Below are 16,810 nucleotides of genomic sequence, written 5' to 3'. Positions count from 1 at the left end.
ATCTTTCTTTACAAATACAGTCCCCTGTAAGTTATTAACGGGTGGGAGGAATAGCAGTTCGTAATACATCATTGCATTCATTTCTAAAACAAAACAATGGAGAGAAACAAGTTCATTTACAAGTTCACCAAAGTAACAATTCAGCATCCTCATTTCGTTTAGAAACATTTACACGTGTGAAATGTCTTACAAATCAGAAAATCATTTCTGGGTGTTCATCAACTTATTTCGCACCGCCTGTTTCTTTTTTTTTTTTGTCTCGATAATCTCAGGAATATTTAGGACGTGTGCTCTCAAAATATTGGCATCCGTCACGTTGAACATGACGTGGTAAGTTCTTAAGACATTGATAACGGGTGAGGACTTGCTGTCAAGACAGATGGATTTCGTCATTTGCTTCCTTTGGCCACAGGAGAGAAGTGTATTGATGAACATCGCTAGAGCGCCAGCTATACCTTACAAATATGTCATGTAAAATTCATCTAACTTCAGTAAGGACGATTTCAGGCCTCAGCCTGGTCTCATATATACGCGTGATCGTGGACACCTCTTGCCATCCCTATCCGATCGACATTCCGCCAGCAATCCGCATCTGAGTTCCGACGTAATCCAGCTGATGACATCAAACCCCGGATGGGGTGGATTCGGGTGAAAATATCAACCTTTGCTCCAGTTTTACCTACCTTGCTAGATTTTCGTAGATCCAAGTCTTAGTTCGCATACATGCGAACAATTTACAACAGGAGGGCTATCAAACTTCAGCATTTTTATTCATCTTCTTGCATACTAGTCTTTTACCAACACGTCAAGAGGAAAAATTTATGATTCTATGATAACAACCATTTTAACCATAATGACAGAAATGATATGAAATGTAAACAAGAAAAAAAAATGAAGACGGAGAAACAACCAATGGATACGTCGCCTGCCTTCTAATATCCATTATTTTTTTGAAGGCGTCTTCCCTCCCTTGTCACGAATTGACCGCTTGTTGTCATTGACGGCATCGATTTCTGGAAATGCCCGGCGAACTTTTGACTTCGGCGATAAAGCGAGCGTGGCGGTATTCTCTGTTGGAGTATATAGATTACGATAAAATTGCAATCATCACCCCGGTGTGAATGTCGCGAGAGTGCGAGCTGACCTGTTTGCCATCTGGTTAATATGGTAAACCATATTGTACGGCAGCAACAGCCGGTTTCCACATTTTTCTCTGGTAATTTTCGTGCCCTGGTTCTTTAACCTTTCTTGTTTCGTTTCTATCGAATTACTTGTGTGCGAATCGGACGCACCATGTCCCCGCAGATACTATACTTCGTGCAATGGCACGGGAGATGATTGCTTGTCGCAGCTAAAGCCCGCCGTCTTGAAAGATGGTCGGAACAAGGAGCTACAGTAGCTCCGTCGTCGGAAGAAGACGGATTCTTATCTCCAGTGCCAGTCAGAATATATTCCTTGCTAAGTACTAGATATATGTCTCTTAAGTTTACGTACAACAGGGGGGGGGGGGGGGAGGGGTCCACCTTCCTAACATCAGTGCCGAGAGCGACAGCGCTTAATTTTTAATTCGCAATCAGTTTGAAGTTGACATTCTAACAAATGTATAACATTCGTTTTTCTAGACCCTCAAAAGCAATTATTGCTCTTGCTATGCTCTTTTTCCATTCCATGACAATGTATTGACTCCATGAAATTATGCGAAAGACCGTCACTCCAAGCTCGGCATCTATTTCATGCACTGCACTTCTTTTTAAACCTGTACTGGATGGCATTCAGTCCTAGCGGTGATCATCATCATTACCACTGATTACTTCGTTTACTTTTCATCTTTCTGAACTTAATTCATTGCAAGACGCATTTCTCTCACAGCGGGAAAAAAATCACGTCGCGTTTTGTTTTGTTTTTCTTTCTCGTCTTTCACAAAGATTTGTGCAAACTTGATGTGTACAGGAATATTTCCCCCAGAAATGAAAGTACGACAAACACAATCGATTTTGTCTTCATTATTTGTTACACATTTCAGACATTTCAACACCTAATAATTTAGCGTTTTTCTCTTTTTTTTTATCAAGCAGTAGGCCCCTAAACGACGACCGTGAGGAGTAGCATTATCTTTGTACTTGCCTCATTTCTGAATACCCTTGGAGACTATAATGCACATAACATATCTTTGTCCACTGCAATTGTTATTGTATAACGTTGCAGTTGTTTGCTTCATGTGGACGAATCACGTGCATTTGAAAGCAAATGAATAACTTGTATACGCACCGTTCCAATAATTATTATTCGAATTAAAGGTGCTTAATTGGTATAAGTAGGGTGCTATAATACGGTTACGCCTGTCTTTTCGCAAATTGAATCATTGCGAAAATCCTCTAATGTGTGAAAAGTGTAACCTTACCAGATCAATGCTGACAAAATAATATTAAATTTCATTGACTTACTTCTTTTCTAAATTACACATGGAAAATATTTCAAAAATTTTAATTCTTGAAAGACGTCTTCCATTATCGATGTATAAAGGCCTACATATTTTTTCATTTTTCTTAGAGAGAGGGGGGAGGAGAGAGGGAGAGAATGGAACATAGAATTTCATGAAAAAGATACGTATCAGACTACCGTTTCGATGCAAAGTGCCAGCAACAATAATTATCAATAAAGTGACAGCAACAATACAGTAATTGTCAATAAAATACCAAAATCGAAACCGTTCACTATAGAAGAGGCCGCTATCTTTTCAATTTGTCCGAGAAGTTCAGTTTTCAATAAATGTTACAAGCGTATTCGCTTTCTAATACCGTGGAGTTACCATGGTTTGACCAATATCTCTGACTGTTCTGAAGAAAAAAAATAACAAAAAAAAAACTAACATTGTCTTACCTTTCTTGCAAGACGGGGCTCATATCACTCAAACACCTTGCATCGGGAAGCGTCTACCCAATCGTCTGCCAAGAGAAAAGAAAGAGAAAGAGCGGGAGATCTGATTAGAAAGCTATTAACACTTTCACAGACAGGAAGCTTGTGATGCTCCTGGTCACAACAATTAGTCAATCAACGCAATATCAGGACACCATGAGAGCCAATTCCTCTTGCTATAATGCATTAGTCTCCTGGAAATTGTCTGTTGGTTGAATAATACATACCAGTTATCAACGGCGAACGGAGTGATGGAGATATCGCTTTTGAACGACTATGTAAAAATCGTCCACTTCAGCCTCAATTTTCTGTAATCGCATGGTTACATTAACTTTTGATTATGCTAGGTATTTTAAGATTGCCAAACGCAATCAAGCGTCATAAAAACACATGGTTTTCGGGGCTTTTTCTACTTCTTTGTTTTCAGTCGGAAGTACGTTGATCTATGTTAAGAATCATCGCTCAATTATTGTCACCGTTACTAAGCTATATAGGGTCTCTCTCCACGATGACTCACGTAGGGCAAAGGATCGGCGGTAGAGAGGAATCCTGTCGGTTACTAACCCGACTCTAGCCGCTGACCAAACACATCAAAATGTCAAATTTGAGCGACCACAACATCATTGTCCCCAGTCACATCACAGCAATACTATAGGCAAAGATCCGCCCCGACCCCGTTACCCCTCTTCGAAAATGATAACACTGTGGCCTTTTTAACATGCTATGTGAAATTCTGAGACATGATTGGCTGTTCCACTTCCTCTCTTCACATTGTCTGTCGTGCATGCCGCCGAGTACAGTTCACAGTCACGCAACTCGCAGCCTGACTGCCGCGGCGAGGGGTTAATGACCTCGCCAGCGGATCGTGTGCGCCCATACGCTGCGATGATTATATTACAGCAATGTTTGCCTTTTTTCTGCCTGAACGAAATATTCAACATTGCATCGATTCGAATCCGACGAGGAATTCAAGCACTTATCGAGGAATATGTCGAGACTCTAAACGGAGAGTATTTCCCTTCGGTATTTTTACCAAAACAAAATGACGTCATACCTACCCACGATATCAAAACCCACATACGATTCCCATATATTTTATGAATGTGGGAATAGCATGTACTGGAGCCATCCCGTGTTGGAAACTCGGCTTCGGCGCTTGCAAGCGTCTCAATTTTTCACAAATTCCACTGGTAATGCCCCAATCTTCAATGAAGGTCTTGGTGAGATATCAGATGTGCAAAGTATATTTTGCACTGAATAAAACTTTGTTTTTAATTCACTTTATGAATCACAGTGCCTCCTGTCTTAACGCTAAAGCAATTAAAGCATGTTTCTTCCATTCTTATATTTTATCGGCTATAGTAGCTCGATGCACCTTCGGTTACCTTTACAAAGATAAGTTACAGTTGGATTTCTCGTGCTATTTTATTTTTAACTGTCATAATCACTACTGAACACAGGTAATTGAGACATCTTGGCATTTATAGAACGAGCCATCTATACTCCCTGACAGAGTAAAGACGTTGATAGAGGAATATGAATTCTGGTCATGAAAAAGACGTTTCTAGGGCACCGTTTCATGAAAGTTGTCAGTCTCTGACCATCACTATAGCAACAGTCAGTGACCAGAGCTTCTCAGCCAATCAAAGCCAAGGATTTGCTTGTCAGTGTCTTATCGCATTTTGGGAAGCATTGTATCACGACAAAGTGGGGCTGATATTGTAGCATAGCTTTCCGATGCGGTGAGAAATAAAAAATAATTGGTTGTCTAATATTAGAACACCGGTTATTTTGAAACTTTGATTTCCTCTCTTGGTTTCTCATTACAGTATTAAGTGTAATATAGCAGTATGGCTCTCATCAGCAGTGCTTTGAGAACAACTCGTACAGATATGGATATAGGGAATTACTCCAAGGAATTCAAATTGACGTTGCAGGTTTTGCTCATACCAACACGAACACACATTTTGCATTCGGCCCAGGTTCTCACGAGAGAGAACTTCCCTAACCCATTTCAAAAAAAAACAAAAAAAAAAAAACATTGTAGCAACATTATACATTGATATCAAATAAGGTGATTGCTGTAGTGGCCTCATCGTCCCCAATCGATCTATACATAATTATAAATCTTAACAAAATTTGCTTTCTTGGCATGAAATGAACGCGAATATTGGACACTTTCGCCTAAATCTGAATGTTGCAGCGATCTATATAGCAATGATAACTATTTAGGTAAAGGAGTTATGATTGCTGAATTATCATTTAAACATTGTTCCTATAATGATGGTTACCTGCATAGGCCTTAGCCTATTGGAGAGTTATGATTTAATGACATCATTTCAGGTAATGAGCATAATCATGTGGTTTTTAACAAACATAATTAATTCTGGTAAAACGATTGGAACATTATTCGTGGGACCATGGAGGTACAGTTGGACCATATACATTTTGCATTTAAAGTGCGAGTTTAGATGAAACCGATTTTACTGGAATATGTGTCCATACAATAACAACAAAGACACAGAAACAGAACAGACAGCTACTGAATGAAAACATTATATTTACGTATATACAAACAATTACAAAATACCTATTACGTATAATATAGCATACAGTAAACATTAATGCATAACTACAAATAATGAAAAAAATCGCAACTTGTATATCAGTTTAAAAAACACACACCCAGTAATAATGAGAATGAATGTTGTATTGATACAACACTGCTTCCCCTTCCAACATCCATTTAAAAACAATTTAATCTTAGATACAAAGACTACTGATGTATGCCGTTTTTATTCGACATCACGCGCACACACAAACATGCACACATAGGCCTACATGATTGTGTGCATGCATGTGTTCAGATAGATGAGAGAGAGAGAGAGAGGAGAGAGAAATCACAGATCTTAGCTGAATTAGGGAAGTATCAACTGAGGTATATACCACGATCATCCCCCAGTTCAGATCACCCGAACAGTTGTGTGCAGTCAAGCTTTTAAAAAATGCTGCTTCATGCGATGCGGCAGGCGGATTCAGTCGAGGAGGAAAAGAAGCTTCAGCATTTAAGGCGCAATTAATACCGATTGATGACTAATAATTACACTCGCCTGCTTTGTCTCGTCTACCCCTGCAGGTAGTTCCAATTATCACCTTTTCCTGACGGAAGAAATGAGCTTGGTCACAGCAGCAAGCCGGCTGGATTGGAAATCTCCGTAAGAAGACGCCCGCGCCTGCCCGCCTCAAAATGAATCTACGCTTTCCGTTACCGTATAGGATAAAGGGGAGTCGCGAATGGATCTTTTGCATCTCGCCCAAACCATACACTCTCGCAGAACCTCTTTTTAAAGGAGGGAGGGGGAGGGCTGCATTTTGACCAAAAAAACCAAAAAAAACCCGATCTTGATGAATAATGATTTTGCATCATGGTGAGTTTCAGCAAGATCACCTGTGGCAGTGAAGTATGACTTCCCTGACAATCATAGACCAGTTCGTAATTCCACTTTGCGCATGAACAGAAAAAGGTCATTTGTACCAACAGGCATTATGGTTTGTAAATTCATTGAGATAAGCATCTGTGATGCAATGATTATTCATGTGATCCTTATCTAGATGGTGCTTGCCAGCACATCCACCTGACAGCAAGAATGGTATTTCGTAATATCAAAGGAAATAGGCTGTTATTGCATTTAATACAAAACAATCAAACAAGGATGCCTGCTAAATTAACAACGGATGGAGTATTCTGATCACCTGATCTAAACGCAAGTTCATTCTTTGTCCTATACTATAATACTCGAAGTTGTTGTTGTTGTCGCGGCCTTATGTATTTCCTGTTTTATTTCGGCGTTGCTGGTTTCTCTATCTCCTCCCGAGCCGTCGGCTCCGGGCAGTTGCGACCGGTGCCGTCGGCCGCAGGAGAGTATCCTACATCGAATGGCGTGGGTTTCGTCCCCTCTCCGCCTCCGTGTCGACGTCGAGGACGAAAAAGAAAAATTAATTAGCTACATGCATAATGCATTTTTGTGCGTGACGAAAGAGCCGAGCGTTTCAATATTCACGGAACCTGCGCTGGCCTCCTGCTTTCTCGATCTTCCATCTTTTAGCTTGCAGAGACATTGGGGGATACTAAAGATGATGGTGCGGCGAAATCTCTGACATCTTCCGGCGGACGCGCACGCACACACACAATGTACTACTATACCTCGCAGAACTCTATACACACTCTACACTGTGTGTATATAGTTCTGTGATGTACCTTTGCCTCCGCCTGTTACGTGTACTGAATGTATTGACGATGGTTTCACGAATCTGTGTGTGCGTGACATGGACTACAAGGGCATTTACGTACAGTTCGCCATTATTGGCGTCCCCAAATGAAAACAACGAACGTTGGTTATGTAATTGTATTTTGCACAACTGCAGAATACTATATGCAGCTCAGGTACGTCATTTAGTTTGCTCGCCGTTTGCTCTCAAGTCCGGTGTCATTGTACGCAGACTGTTTAGGACGCGGCTAAATATATTTGCCGATCGTACCCTTACATTATCAGATTACACGCGCAGCTGTGTCCATTCGTTTACTGCAGAGCTGCTGTAATCATACATATTCATAAGATGAGCGGACGTAGAGGAAAATCTCGCTTTGCCGACCGCCTATTTTTAAAATTGCAAGTGGAAATAGAATGTGTGGTTCTATGGTCTATCAAACCAAGTTTTGGTGACAAAAAAGAGGGAGCAAATGAAGACGAATGCAGTGATGTATATATTCTTCTTTCTTCCATAACATGGGAAAAATATTAAAGAAAAAAAATACGAGGTCGTGAGAACCTACTCCCACGGGTGCCTATTAAACCTGATGACTATGATCTCCCCCTCCCCAATAAACAATGATGATAATAATAATAATAATAATAATAATAATAATAATAATAATAATGATAAGGATAATGATAATAATGATATAATAATAACAATAATAGGAGCAATAATTGTAGGCCTAATATTAATTATGATAATGTACAATCTGAAGCAGATGTAGTTCTATATTGATATGATATATCAAGCCAAGTTTTGGTGATTAAAAACAACAAGGAGGGAGCAAAATTATGAAGACGAAAATATCTTATTTTTCTCTCATAACGTGGGGAAAAGAAACATGAAAAAAAAAAAACACAAAACAAACCGAGGCCTTGAGACCAGCCGTGGATTCCCGCGGGTGCCCGCGTGGATGCAAGAGCAGGGGGTAATCAAAGTCATAGTGTTGAATATCTTCCCGTTTCAACGGGAACAACCTGTGGGCAGAACTTTCGGGGAATCTCATTTGCGTTTTTGGTAATTTTTCCCTGAATGTTTTTGTTTTTTGCCCTGCGGAGGTGGAAATGTGTGTGTGCGTGAGGGGGGGGGGGGAAGGGGTGAGGGGCAACAAGACAACTGTTGGACTTCAACGGGTGCAAATAACCCCTCGAAACTCAAGTTCTATAATAAAAGCAAGTAGTGGCGGGAATGATCCCTACCAATGGACCGGATTGCCTGGCATATACTACAAAAATGTATTATAAAATTTCTGGAAAGGGTGGTCATTTAGAAGACAGCACAATTAACGAAAGAATGAGAAGACTTTTCTTTTTATTTCTTCAATAAAAATTTGCAAAATCGTATTATGAGAAAAAAAATAAAACCCCTCAGACCCGTGGATTTCCACGGGTGCTGCTAGTTTGAACATGAATTCTATTGTTGCGTAGGGCAAGCTTATGCATTATGCCGCTTTGAAAGCGAGTGAAGTGCCTAACCAGCTGAGAAAAAAGAAAGGTCATTTTGTACCAATGTGTACATGAGCCAATTACGAACTTGCTTATACCTAACTAACATTAGTGCTGGGGTGGAAGTATTTGAGCTCTGTCAAAAGCACCGGCTGCTTACAGTATCGGTATTTGTCAGTGTTTGTATAATGATTTGTATTTGTTCGTTTGTTTGCATGTGTATGTGTGTGTGTGTGTGTGCTGCATTTACTGAAAAAAAAAACCCTCGATGATGTACACAAATTAATAGACTATGAAAACGTGATGACAGCCAAACAAAGAACACAACAGATTATTCTGTCAAATCTTAGGACCACACTGTTCTCTCGGCGAGATGCTGACGCGCAAACAGAAGCGGGCATCCGAGAAACCTTGGTGGGCTTCCTGATACACGAGCCTTGCTTTTTCGGTTTGGAATATCTTACCATCACCGATTCATCGCCGTAATGTTGATGTTGGCATCTTGAAGCTGATTTTCCCATATCTGTCCAAACAGCAGCCGACGGTGCATGACTCTCGGGTTTGTTACGCTCTGCATTTGTTAGACAAACGCGTGTTTGATGACACGGAGATGTCATGACAGATGGTGTCTTGCAGACGACGCCTGGCCATGGTTAGACTTAGGTCGGGCCACCTGATCAAAATGTCCGGTCAGTTTCCACGATCATCGCATCTCTTCGACCGCAGGCTTCCAAAGTATTGTGCGCCTTTTTTTTAAATCATTTTTCATACCCTTCTATACTTCCAATATGTCCATTGCAAAATGATACGAGCAAATGCAGAAAAAAGAAGAAAAAAAAACCTATGCATGCACACAAATGCGTAGCTCAGCTTCTTGCATTATGTCCAGGTCCTCACCGTGTCTGCACTCAGTATACCCATAAGATACATTGTGTGGCATAGTGCAGAATGCCTGACTGATTTTTTTCCCACTTTGAATATCAAGCCAGACTATATTACGGTAAATCATTAGTCAACGTCCTCTTCTTAACAGTCGTGGAGCGATAGAGCTTTTCCCTAGCCTTATACCACTATGTAATACCACTATGTAAGAATTTCGGATGCGGTTAAAACAATCAGAGTAATGCTGTAACTCTATCGGTTTCCAACAAGCATGAATACGCTGAAAATTGTTATGGCAAAGGATTTTTTGTTTTTGTTTTTGCTTTTTGTTTTTTGGTTTTATGTATAGAAAGCTATTTCAAACTAAATTACGTCTAGACTAAAAATACTTTGGCGTATTGTTGTATAAAGGAAACGTGAAGTGTAATGAATAGTGAAACATTAGTTTACATCTCTAATAAGTAGTTTTCAATCCTAACTAAATACAGATATTTCATTGGCGTCTTGTGAATCAGACTTTCCAAGATCTCTCTTTTCAGAGATGTGATCAAGAGACCCTTGGAGAGACTTGTAACAAGACTAGTCAAGTTATATCGTTGTTTAAACGGAGAAAGAGTCATCCGTCCGCTCAACGCTTCGTGTGAACTGGAGGTCGAATCCTGCTAACACAAATATACGATGGCCCTCGTCTTGATGAGCACAAAGTTATGGCGCCTTGTTACGTGTACTTAGCTCTCTGTGTACATTCCATATGTCAGATGAAGTGCTCCGCCAGAGAATGAGCTTTGGTCATAGCACATGGGTGTCAAGTCAGAATATATTACTTCATGGACTTAGGGAAAGGGAGGGATGAGGTGGTAACAGAGAGAGGAGGCAAATGTTGAGGGCACTACCATAATAGGTATAACGCGACAGCAGTCCGACCAACTCACATCTACGTTAGATAATTTGCCAGATACTCATGCTGCATGCGTCGGCTTTGAAACCACCACTGCTTTAGTGGTTGGGTTGGAAATAGATGAAATCCTAACGGAAGGGGATAATCAATGTGACGTATATTCCTCCTTCAAGCTTACGATTTGATAACGCACGAAGACATTTTGTGTAGTCCTTATTTAGGCATCTGAGTTAATGACTTCGGATGAAAACAAAACTCACAGAAAACCTGCAAGAATTAACATTGATCGAGAAGAAGCGAGAGAGGGGAACATCTTGAACGCATTCTGCTAAGCAGTTCTAACTGGGTCTGATACACAGTGCAGGGTAATGTATTTCACATATTATACCACGAACCGTTATGAAAATACAGAGTATAGATCATGTAGATAACGGCAACCAATAGGCACTGATCGACTCTGGCAAACACATGTGGTTACCCTCCCGTTAACCTGACTCGGGCCTGCCTCGGCAGGAGCTCTTCAGGTCCGCCTGCATGAGCGGACGTGGGATTACGAGATTGACCCTGACTTTCACTTTACTGGATGTGATCTATTATGCGCCAGATTAATAATATCTTAAATTTGTTATGCACCAACCTCAATCGGTGGTGATAAATCCACTATCGAGCGTCAGCGAACAAAGATGCCCACATCTTGCCACGCGCGAAATGCAGATTGACAAATTTTTGTATGGTGATGACTTTGCGGATGCCCACCACGATACTTACGTAATAATCAATTACTTGTTGTTTTTTTTTCACTAGGGTAAGTCGTCACGTCTCTAGCGGAATTATAGAGTAGTCCAAGCGGATTACAATGAATCCTTTGCTTTGTATTAGGTTGCCTGCCCTAGATCAGAGTGACCTCTGAGATGGGGATACAGTCATTGGGTTAGGGCTCTTCCTTGTGACACATCCAGACAGGCCCGCAAGAAAGGTAGGAAGGGTGGACAGGATAGGATGTATCTTGCCCCATTAAAAAAAAAGAAGAAGGATGAAATAAGATGAAAAATTAGATAACTAAAACACAAGCAAGTCATGATTCCTTCAGGAACGAAACGGTCCATCTAGTACAAGCACCCTCTATATGTTTCGACTCGTCCTAGCTGATGGTGGTCTATGCTTATCCTCAGCGTGTATCCAATTACATTGTACTATTATTCATCCTTTCAAATTTCTCTCAGGTATGAAATATAGCGCTTGCGTTAAAGAAAAAAAAATACAAAACTACCCCAATAGAATAATGATTCGGCCAATGACAAATGTCTGTCACGATTTGTTGAGAAAACTGGTATTTCATGATTCCCAGCCGGCTTATCTCTCCTATACATCGGCGTTAATGTACAGTGGTATATCACGCATCTTCCGCTTAGTTCGCGAAATGAGAAGCGACACGTTCCCTGCCATGATACTGTCGTTTCTCATGGATCAACGTCGATTTTCATTTTCTTGCTGTTCGTCATGTTTGTGTCTGGCATCTTTTTCGATATTAGTGGGGAACAGATTGTCTCAAGAAAATAATCTATTCTTCAAGGATATGAGAATTTCTTTATCATAAAAATCAATCCACTATATTAATCTCCATCATATCCACATGGTGGTGAGCAAAGAAAATAGGTTCAACTTTGCACCTTTACGGGTGCAACATTGCACCTTTCTGGTCTGAAAGGTGCAAAATTGCACAAGCACAGGTGCTACATTTGTATCACACATAAAAGTGGAAAGTTGAACATATTTCTAGAAGAATGTATAAGATGTAACACACTTTCTTTTCACTTATCTGTCATTTAAAACACACAAACACACACACACACACATGAAAAAAAGAAACAAGTAAATATGTGAATATAACCGCCAGAGCAACCAGGTAGCAGGTGGTCAGCTTGGCAAATATTTCTCCGTTCACGAGGTTGTGCGACCTAATTCTCGAGGCAAAAGAGAGGGAGAGATCTACTTTAAGTGATTAAGGTCTATTATTAGGATTATTATATATTGGTCCACCTTCTGACGTTGCGCTAATACATTTATAGTGTGGTTACAGACCATGCAGTGAATTTACCAACTGGAAGTATCGGATAATGTCTTTAGGAATGAAAATAACCACTGTTACGTTCTGAGCTCGCATGAGTCACACACCTTATTTTGTAGAGGCAGACGACAACATTTGTAGCCAAGTTCAGACGATCCCGCCATCATAGTTGAAAGCTAATTGCAAGTTGGTTGAAACGACATGGTATTTCGATTTTAGACAAAGAATGGAATCGCTGCTAAAATATCATCTGCAGATTGATCACCGAAGAAATTGCATCAGTTGGGAGGGGGGGGGGGGGGAGAAGATTGATTAATGCGTTGTAATGGATCTCCTGGATAACTGCCATTATGTCTTACTAGTCTGTTGGGGAATTTGCTCCGATGGAAGTTGTTTTTGTTTTTGTTTTTTAGCTTGACTAAATTAGAATTAATTACAGGCGATTCAACAATATTCAAAGAGGTATACTTCGACACAACTGCCCCATCAGAGAATGAATCTTATTTCAGATCAAACTTTGCTGCAAGTTGACTTTGATAAATACGATGAAATCAGACAGAAGGGTATAATTTCAACAAAATCTACCACGATATCAGAAAAGTATAAAAATATTTTTCCCTTCTCATCAACGGATATAATATACGTACATTGCATATTACTTATACCTCCCCCATTGGTTTCTAAGCACGGTATTTTTGAAATCATGTTTTTGGTCGATGATTTCTTTCCTCATAGTAATCGTATTTAGGTTTTTACAACACCGCAACAATTTCATGCAAAGGATGTTTCTATTTCTTATTGATTTCATGTCATCAACTACAACAAACAGTGAGGATCAAGAATTATGTACACTTCAATAGGAGACTTATGGTGTAATGACATGCTTGGTTTTTTTTAATTTCGAGTATGTGCACACGGTTTCGACTAATATAATTATTGATGAACAGTTAAAACGAAACGAAGGGAAATTTAAACTCTATACAGCGTGTTTTTGTTTTCGACACTCTGTTCTACTAATGTTTCCCTCCAGGAGCCAAATTTGCACATGGTGTTGACTTGCATTCTCCGAGGCACATGCCATGTGACTGTGCATGGCTCGCAATCAACTTGGCCACATAACACTAGAGTCTATTCTGGGACCGGCTCGTCAGGATTTACACACGTGGCACTGAGCGCTATGAAGTGCTGGCATTGAGCTTTTTTCGCGTACTTTCTCAAACACACACACACACACACACGCACAAGGGCGTACCGAGGGGGGGTGTTTTGGGTGTTCAAACACCCCCCTTTGCCAAAAGGGGGGTGTTTAAGGTGTTCAAACACCCCCCTTGGGCAAAAGGGAGGTGTTTGAGCTATTCAACACCCCTCTTCAGCAATGCTTAGATGTTGACAAATGAAACAAAAGCTGTCTTTACCGCTTTTATTTCCGTTTTGAATTCCGCCTTTCCTTTCTTTTGCGTTCATTTTCTCTCTCTCTCTCTCTTCCTTGTTTTTATGTTTGTGTGGATGATGATACATTATGGAGTTACATAATATTATACACACTAAAGAACTCGTGTACAGTACGTGTTAATATTACGTTACTGCACCGCGCGCGAAGCTGACGCGCAAACAGTAGACATTCCCGATCCCTGCTTTGCTTTCTGACCGAATCGCGAAGATACATTGCGATAATGTTCACCGTTTACCGGTATTATACTGTACTCGGTACCGTAAATTGTGTATGATGCATAATATTATGTGTGTACAATGCATGCTGCGCTGCAGCCTATTATAGGCACATTGCATGCTAAGTCAGTAGTATCAACTACCAACAGTGGCGTATCTAGGGGGGGGGGGGGGGCAAGGGGGCACGTGAAAAAAAAAAGAAGAAGAAAAAAAAAAAAAAACCTCGCCCGGACGGGGGGAAGGAGAATGGGGGGGGGGGGGGGGGGGGCAGAAAACCAAATCAAACAAGATAAAAACAAAACATGAATTCCATGTTTTGTAACGCTGAAATATAAAAATTTTCGGCTCGCTCGCTGCACCCGCTCGCCAAAATTTATCCCCCCCCCCAAAAAAAAAAGTAAGAAGAGCAAAACGTAATGATGACGTGGAAATATAAAAATTTCGGCTCACTCACTCGTAGTAATTCAGAGTATTTTTCCAAGTCCTTAGTTTGTTGGCATAAATCGTTATCTATGAAGCTGTCACTATATCTTGATTAGAATTGTAAGATTTAACAACCAAAAAATGACAAGAATTCCAGGTTTTGTAAGGTGAAATACAAAAATTGTCGGCTCGCTCGCTGCGCTCGCTCACCAAAATTTATCAAAATTTATCAGATTTGATATCACCCTCAAAAAAACCCTTTTAAGTGCTCGAAAAAGCATATCAAGTGGACTTTTTTTAAGTCCCTACCGGGATGGGATTGGGGTTGAACACTGTTGGTATAAATCGTTATCTATAAGACCGTCACTATATCTTGATTAGAATGGTCATTCGAAGATTTAATAACCAAAAATGACAAGAATTCCATGTTTTGTAAGCTGAAATACAAAAATTTTCGGCTCGCTCGCTGCACTCGCTCGCCAAAATCTTCAATATCTATTACATTTAAAACACCCTCATAAGACCCCTTCTATAAGTGCTTGAAAAAGCACATCATGTGAACTTTTTTTAAGTCCCTACCGGGATGGGGTTGGACACTGTTGGTACAAATCGTTATCTATAAGGCCGTCACTATGATTAGAATTGTAATTCGAAGATTTGATAACCAAAAATGACAAGAATTCCATGTTATGTATAAAGCTGAAATATAAAAATTTTCGGCTCGCTTGCTGCGCTCGCTCGCCAAAACACATCAAAATTTAGGGTTGCCTATTTACATTTAAATCACCCTCAAAAGACCCCTCTTAAGTGCTTCAAAAAGCATATCATGAGGACTTTTTTTAAGTCCCTACCGGGATGGGGTTGGGGTTGAACACTTTTTCAGAAATTAGGGGCGCAATTTTCGCGCTTGCCACGGGCGCCGTTTTCCCTAGATACGCCACTGACTACCAAGTAAAGTCAGTATAATGGCCTACTGGAAGCAGCAAGCTCTGGAAGCTCTGGGAGTAGCAAGTTACTAGCTACTCAATGTAATTAGTAATAGCACATGGACTTGGTAATCTTTAGTAATAGTAGATATGAATTTTTTCAATGACTGAAAGTTAAAACTGAAAAATAACTGAGTGTGAGTCTACAAATTGTGGTTGGATGACTTTATTGCGTCTAAAATTCATTAGATATCTAGGTCTAGGAACAGTGGCGTAACTACGGGGGCATGGAGGGGGGCACGTGCCCCCCCCCCCCCCCCCCCCATCCGCTGATTTTAAAAAAAAGAAAAAAAAGAAGAAAAAGGAAAAAAAAAGAAAAAAAAACCTACGAAAATGGTAATTCAAAGGTTAGTAAACTGCTTTTGAAATCGACATGAAAGGATGATCAAGAAAAAAAGATATTTTTCTAAGATTTCTTTTAACCATATTATAATTAAAGAGGTATAACATTGTTCAAAAAGCCCGGAGACGACAAAAGATTGTGATTCAGCGTGATTCCTGGTTGGCATTTTGAATACAAGCAGGATGTGCGCAGTGTACTCAGAATATCGGAATGACAAAAAGAGTCGCTGCAATGTTGCGCAATGTTTGATAGGTTGTACACATTTGCTATCAAAGCTTGATCATTGATTTTGCAGTGTTGCTTTACATACTAGTCTATATTAAAATGCCTTGCATTGCCAATAATAAGACTTGACCTTGGCTATTTCCTAACTTTTCCATCTATATGAAACACACACACTCACAAACACAAACAAATTAGGGGATGCTCTGTATAAAGTGCAGATTTTGGACATCCTTCTCCCGCTTGGTCACTTCGACGCCCCCTCGCTGGTCATACCTCCCCCAATCATGAACATAAACCGACACCCTTGACTACCAGTGGCGGATCCAGGGGGCGCACCGGGCGCCCCCTCCCTCCAATGCGAAAATAAATATACATGTAGCTACAAACGACAGTTTTTGGACGGTAAAATGTCAAAATTTTCAAGCTCGCTCGCTTCGCTCGCTCGCATTTATTTTAACCGTTATATGCCATTCTCCTGATGTTACTGCCAGTAATTGCCAGCAGTTGCGCCCGGTGCGCCCCCCCCCCCCCGAATTTCCAAAGCGAAAAAATATAGCTACAAACGGCAGTTTGGGGACTGTAAAATGCCAAAATTTTCAAGCTCGCTCGCTTCGCTCGCTCGCATTTAACCGTTATATG

General features: G+C 40.4%; 1 protein-coding gene across 1 annotated transcript in view; it reads right to left on the bottom strand.

The window, feature by feature from the left end:
• LOC139719914 (uncharacterized) overlaps positions 1-16,810 on the bottom strand; it is a 52,983-nt gene that overhangs the window by 28,463 nt on the left and 7,710 nt on the right. Inside the window, exon 2 of the mRNA XM_071631298.1 lies at positions 2,881-2,945. The gene's annotated coding sequence lies outside the window, so the exon portion shown is untranslated. The remainder of the gene's footprint in view (positions 1-2,880; positions 2,946-16,810) is intronic.

Source organism: Diadema antillarum, unplaced genomic scaffold (assembly GCF_040938485.1).
Source record: "Diadema antillarum isolate AM-2024a unplaced genomic scaffold, OU_Dant_1.0 scf00000116, whole genome shotgun sequence".
NCBI classification, from domain to species: Eukaryota; Metazoa; Echinodermata; class Echinoidea; order Diadematoida; family Diadematidae; genus Diadema; species Diadema antillarum.
This window is presented reverse-complemented; position numbering and strand designations above follow the sequence as displayed.